This window comes from Oncorhynchus keta, chromosome 34 (assembly GCF_023373465.1).
Source record: "Oncorhynchus keta strain PuntledgeMale-10-30-2019 chromosome 34, Oket_V2, whole genome shotgun sequence".
Taxonomy (NCBI): Eukaryota; Metazoa; Chordata; class Actinopteri; order Salmoniformes; family Salmonidae; genus Oncorhynchus; species Oncorhynchus keta.
Genome location: NC_068454.1, coordinates 76,240,271 through 76,246,470, shown reverse-complemented (window position 1 = coordinate 76,246,470; position 6,200 = coordinate 76,240,271).

Here is a 6,200-nt window from a genome sequence, read left to right as displayed (position 1 = left end):
ATATATATACAGTATGTTAATATGTGTCTGTTACAAAATACATTCCTGTTATGAAAGCTTTCCTCATAACTCATTTCATAATGTTTCTGGCACTGCTGCTTGCACTCTGCACATACTACTGAATGTTGCTATGGTGGTGTACTCTACCATTCGCTGCCATACATATTGTGCTAACATGATGTTAATGAGTATATTATGAATGCGGTGGTTTAATGGGAGCTCTTGTGTATTAATAATAATAATAATAATAATAATAATAATTAATTTTTTTAGTATGTAAATGTTCCACTGTACAGGAGATTTTTATTTCTTCAAAAATGACCTTTATTGGCCCAATAATTAGTCATTACAGAATTTTTTTCATTTTAACAACCTAGAAAGTTAAAGACAAGCCGCCCTCCTCGTCCACTGTACATAAAAAAAACCTGACGCCCCACACCCCTACAAAACCCCCAGTGCGACTGAGAGAGAGAGAGAGCGAGAGAGCTAAACAGATATAGATGAATGAGTCAATGACTACTGTATAATTATTGTTCTATTGTGTTGTAATAAAGAGTCACTCAAGCTTTGAGCCCTATAAATATGTTTTTGTTTTAAAGGGAATCTGTGGATTTTTTTTCTGATATTCTCAGTAGGTTTTATTTTGAGAACGTTTTGTGCTCTGTCTTTGTAATGTTGGTCATAAAACAACAACATTCGGCTTTGCAGTGTCTCCTCAAAGACATAAATGCACTTTCCTTGTATCTGTGTGTGTCAACCTCACTGTATGTATTCTGTGTGATTTATTCTGTGGTTCTTTCTGTGTTTATGTAATACTATATCTTGGTAACAAATGCTGCCTGGTGGAAACTACATTTCCCATAATACAACACAAAACCTCCTCTGCCTTGTAGAACTCACTGAACACTGTAACAACGTAATGATGTTTGACGTTTGACCTGGAAATAAAGCCACTAGTGACCATACCAACTGGTGAGTGCTGATTTCTTGTACAGTCCAACACTCAACTCCCAGTTAGTGCAGCAAAAGTTCCGTGCACATCCCCGCTCCTCATTCAATTATTTGTCATTTTCTCCTGATACGCCTGATTCTCCTGATACAGTGTCTGCATGTCCTGGTTTAGTACACACATTTACAACAGTGCCAAGCAGTTGCATTAGACAGAGGTCTACTGTTACTGTAGGCTAGGTTAGATGGATTACATTTCTTCCTGTCTCTGCCTCCCTTAATGAGGATCACAGTTCAGCAGATACTTCTCCTCCCTCTGTGGGGTTAAATGAGGAAGACGCATTTCAGTTGAATGCATTCAGTTATACAAATGACTATGTATCCCCCTTTCCCTTTCCTTTCAATGGAAAATCTACTGAACGTTTAGTCACTGCAGAGAATTGTCGCATGAAAGTCAGATGCACAATTGAAAGCATCCTATCGGGCTGTATCACCGCCTGGTACAGCAACTGCACCCCCCACAACCGCAAGGCTCTCCAGAGGGTGGTGCAGTGTGCCCAACGCATTCCCAGGGGCAAACTACCCATCCTCCAAGACACCTACAGCATCCCATGTCACAGGAAGGCCAAAAAAATCATCAAGGACATCAACCACCCAAGCCACTGCCTGTTCACCCCGCTACCATCCAGAAGGTGGGGTCAGTACAGGTACATCAAAGCTGGGACCAAGAGACTGAAAAGAAGCTTCTATCTCAAGGCCATCAGACTGTTAAACAGCCAACACTAGCACATTAGAGGCTGCTGCCTGTAGGCATAGACTAGGAATCACTAACCACTTTAAGGAATGGAACACGAGTCACTTTAATAATGTTTACATGTCTGGCATTTCTCACGTCATATGTAGATACTGTATTCTATACTATTCCACGGTATCTTACTCCGTCCCGCTCTAACATCGCTCATCCATATGTATGTGGTCTTAATTCATTCCTACTTAGATTTGTTTGAATTGGGTATATGTTGTGTAATTTGTTAGATATTACTTGTTAGATATGACTACACTGTGGGAGCTAGAGGAACACGCATTTTGCTTCACCCGGAATAACATCAGCTCACTGCGTGTATGTGACCAATAAAATGTTATTTTATTTTATTTGAGCATCAACAAGCTGTAGTAACCAGTCCTGACCAGCAGGTATCAACAAGCTGTAGTAACCAGTCCTGACCAGCAGGTGTCAACAAGCTGTAGTAACCAGTCCTGACCAGCAGGTATCAACAAGCTGTAGTAACCAGTCCTGACCAGCAGGTATCAACAAGCTGTAGTAACCAGTCCTGACCAGCAGGTATCAACAAGCTGTAGTAACCAGTCCTGACCAGCAGGTATCAACAAGCTGTAGTAACCAGTCCTGACCAGGCAGGTATCAACAAGCTGTAGTAACCAGTCCTGACCAGCAGGTATCAACAAGCTGTAGTAACCAGTCCTGACCAGCAGGTATCAACAAGCTGTAGTAACCAGTCCTGACCAGCAGGTATCAACAAGCTGTAGTAACCAGTCCTGACCAGCAGGTATCAACAAGCTGTAGTAACCAGTCCTGACCAGCAGGTATCAACAAGCTGTAGTAACCAGTCCTGACCAGCAGGTGTCAACAAGCTGTAGTAACCAGTCCTGACCAGCAGGTATCAACAAGCTGTAGTAACCAGTCCTGACCAGCAGGTATCAACAAGCTGTAGTAACCAGTCCTGACCAGCAGGTGTCAACAAGCTGTAGTAACCAGTCCTGACCAGCAGGTGTCAACAAGCTGTAGTAACCAGTCCTGACCAGCAGGTATCAACAAGCTGTAGTAACCAGTCCTGACCAGCAGGTATCAACAAGCTGTAGTAACCAGTCCTGACCAGCAGGTATCAACAAGCTGTAGTAACCAGTCCTGACCAGCAGGTGTCAACAAGCTGTAGTAACCAGTCCTGACCAGCAGGTATCAACAAGCTGTAGTAACCAGTCCTGACCAGCAGGTATCAACAAGCTGTAGTAACCAGTCCTGACCAGCAGGTGTCAACAAGCTGTAGTAACCAGTCCTGACCAGCAGGTATCAACAAGCTGTAGTAACCAGTCCTGACCAGCAGGTGTCAACAAGCTGTAGTAACCAGTCCTGACCAGCAGGTATCAACAAGCTGTAGTAACCAGTCCTGACCAGCAGGTATCAACAAGCTGTAGTAACCAGTCCTGACCAGCAGGTGTCAACAAGCTGTAGTAACCAGTCCTGACCAGCAGGTGTCAACAAGCTGTAGTAACCAGTCCTGACCAGCAGGTGTCAACAAGCTGTAGTAACCAGTCCTGACCAGCAGGTGTCAAGCAAGCTGTAGTAACCAGTAACCAGTCCTGACCAGCAGGTGTCAACAAGCTGTAGTAACCAGTCCTGACCAGCAGGTATCAACAAGCTGTAGTAACCAGTCCTGACCAGCAGGTATCAACAAGCTGTAGTAACCAGTCCTGACCAGCAGGTATCAACAAGCTGTAGTAACCAGGCCTGACCAGCAGGTGTCAACAAGCTGTAGTAACCAGTCCTGACCAGCAGGTATCAACAAGCTGTAGTAACCAGTCCTGACCAGCAGGTATCAACAAGCTGTGGTAACCAGTCCTGACCAGCAGGTATCAACAAGCTGTGGTAACCAGTCCTGACCAGCAGGTGTCAACAAGCTGTAGTAACCAGTCCTGACCAGCAGGTATCAACAAGCTGTAGTAACCAGTCCTGACCAGCAGGTATCAACAAGCTGTAGTAACCAGTCCTGACCAGCAGGTATCAACAAGCTGTAGTAACCAGTCCTGACCAGCAGGTGTCAACAAGCTGTAGTAACCAGTCCTGACCAGCAGGTATCAACAAGCTGTAGTAACCAGTCCTGACCAGCAGGTGTCAACAAGCTGTAGTAACCAGTCCTGACCAGCAGGTATCAACAAGCTGTAGTAACCAGTCCTGACCAGCAGGTATCAACAAGCTGTAGTAACCAGTCCTGACCAGCAGGTGTCAACAAGCTGTAGTAACCAGTCCTGACCAGCAGGTATCAACAAGCTGTAGTAACCAGTCCTGACCAGCAGGTGTCAACAAGCTGTAGTAACCAGTCCTGACCAGCAGGTATCAACAAGCTGTAGTAACCAGTCCTGACCAGCAGGTATCAACAAGCTGTAGTAACCAGTCCTGACCAGCAGGTATCAACAAGCTGTAGTAACCAGTCCTGACAGGCAGGTGTCAACAAGCTGTAGTAACCAGTCCTGACCAGCAGGTATCAACAAGCTGTAGTAACCAGTCCTGACCAGCAGGTATCAACAAGCTGTAGTAACCAGTCCTGACCAGCAGGTATCAACAAGCTGTAGTAACCAGTCAACCAGTCCTGACCAGCAGGTATCAACAAGCTGTAGTAACCAGTCCTGACCAGCAGGTATCAACAAGCTGTAGTAACCAGTCCTGACCAGCAGGTATCAGTCCTGACCAAGCTGTAGTAACCAGTCCTGACCAGCAGGTATCAACAAGCTGTAGTAACCAGTCCTGACCAGCAGGTATCAACAAGCTGTAGTAACCAGTCCTGACCAGCAGGTATCAACAAGCTGTAGTAACCAGTCCTGACCAGCAGGCGTCAACAAGCTGTAGTAACCAGTCCTGACCAGCAGGTATCAACAAGCTGTAGTAACCAGTCCTGACCAGCAGGTATCAACAAGCTGTAGTAACCAGTCCTGACCAGCAGGTGTCAACAAGCTGTAGTAACCAGTCCTGACCAGCAGGTGTCAACAAGCTGTAGTAACCAGTCCTGACCAGCAGGTATCAACAAGCTGTAGTAACCAGTCCTGACCAGCAGGTGTCAACAAGCTGTAGTAACCAGTCCTGACCAGCAGGTAACAAGCTGTAGTAACAGCAGGTATCAACAAGCTGTAGTAACCAGTCCTGACCAGCAGGTATCAACAAGCTGTAGTAACCAGTCCTGACCAGCAGGTATCAACAAGCTGTAGTAACAAGTCCTGACCAGCAGGTATCAACAAGCTGTAGTAACCAGTCCTGACCAGCAGGTATCAACAAGCTGTAGTAACCAGTCCTGACCAGCAGGTATCAACAAGCTGTGGTAACCAGTCCTGACCAGCAGGTGTCAACAAGCTGTAGTAACCAGTCCTGACCAGCAGGTATCAACAAGCTGTAGTAACCAGTCCTGACCAGCAGGTATCAACAAGCTGTAGTAACCAGTCCTGACCAGCAGGCGTCAACAAGCTGTAGTAACCAGTCCTGACCAGCAGGTATCAACAAGCTGTAGTAACCAGTCCTGACCAGCAGGTGTCAACAAGCTGTAGTAACCAGTCCTGACCAGCAGGTGTCAACAAGCTGTAGTAACCAGTCCTGACCAGCAGGTGTCAACAAGCTGTAGTAACCAGTCCTGACCAGCAGGCGTCAACAAGCTGTAGTAACCAGTCCTGACCAGCAGGTGTCAACAAGCTGTAGTAACCAGTCCTGACCAGCAGGTGTCAACAAGCTGTAGTAACCAGTCCTGACCAGCAGGTGTCAACAAGCTGTAGTAACCAGTCCTGACCAGCAGGCGTCAACAAGCTGTAGTAACCAGTCCTGACCAGCAGGTGTCAACAAGCTGTAGTAACCAGTCCTGACCAGCAGGTATCAACAAGCTGTAGTAACCAGTCCTGACCAGCAGGTATCAACAAGCTGTGGTAACCAGTCCTGACCAGCAGGTATCAACAAGCTGTAGTAACCAGTCCTGACCAGCAGGTGTCAACAAGCTGTGGTAACCAGTCCTGACCAGCAGGTATCAACAAGCTGTAGTAACCAGTCCTGACCAGCAGGTATCAACAAGCTGTGGTAACCAGTCCTGACCAGCAGGTATCAACAAGCTGTAGTAACCAGTCCTGACCAGCAGGCATCAACAAGCTGTGGTAACCAGTCCTGACCAGCAGGTATCAACAAGCTGTGGTAACCAGTCCTGACCAGCAGGTATCAACAAGCTGTAGTAACCAGTCCTGACCAGCAGGTATCAACAAGCTGTAGTAACCAGTCCTGACCAGCAGGTATCAACAAGCTGTAGTAACCAGTCCTGACCAGCAGGTATCAACAAGCTGTGGTAACCAGTCCTGACCAGCAGGTATCAACAAGCTGTGGTAACCAGTCCTGACCAGCAGGTATCAACAAGCTGTGGTAACCAGTCCTGACCAGCAGGTATCAACAAGCTGTAGTAACCAGTCCTGACCAGCAGGTATCAACAAGCTGT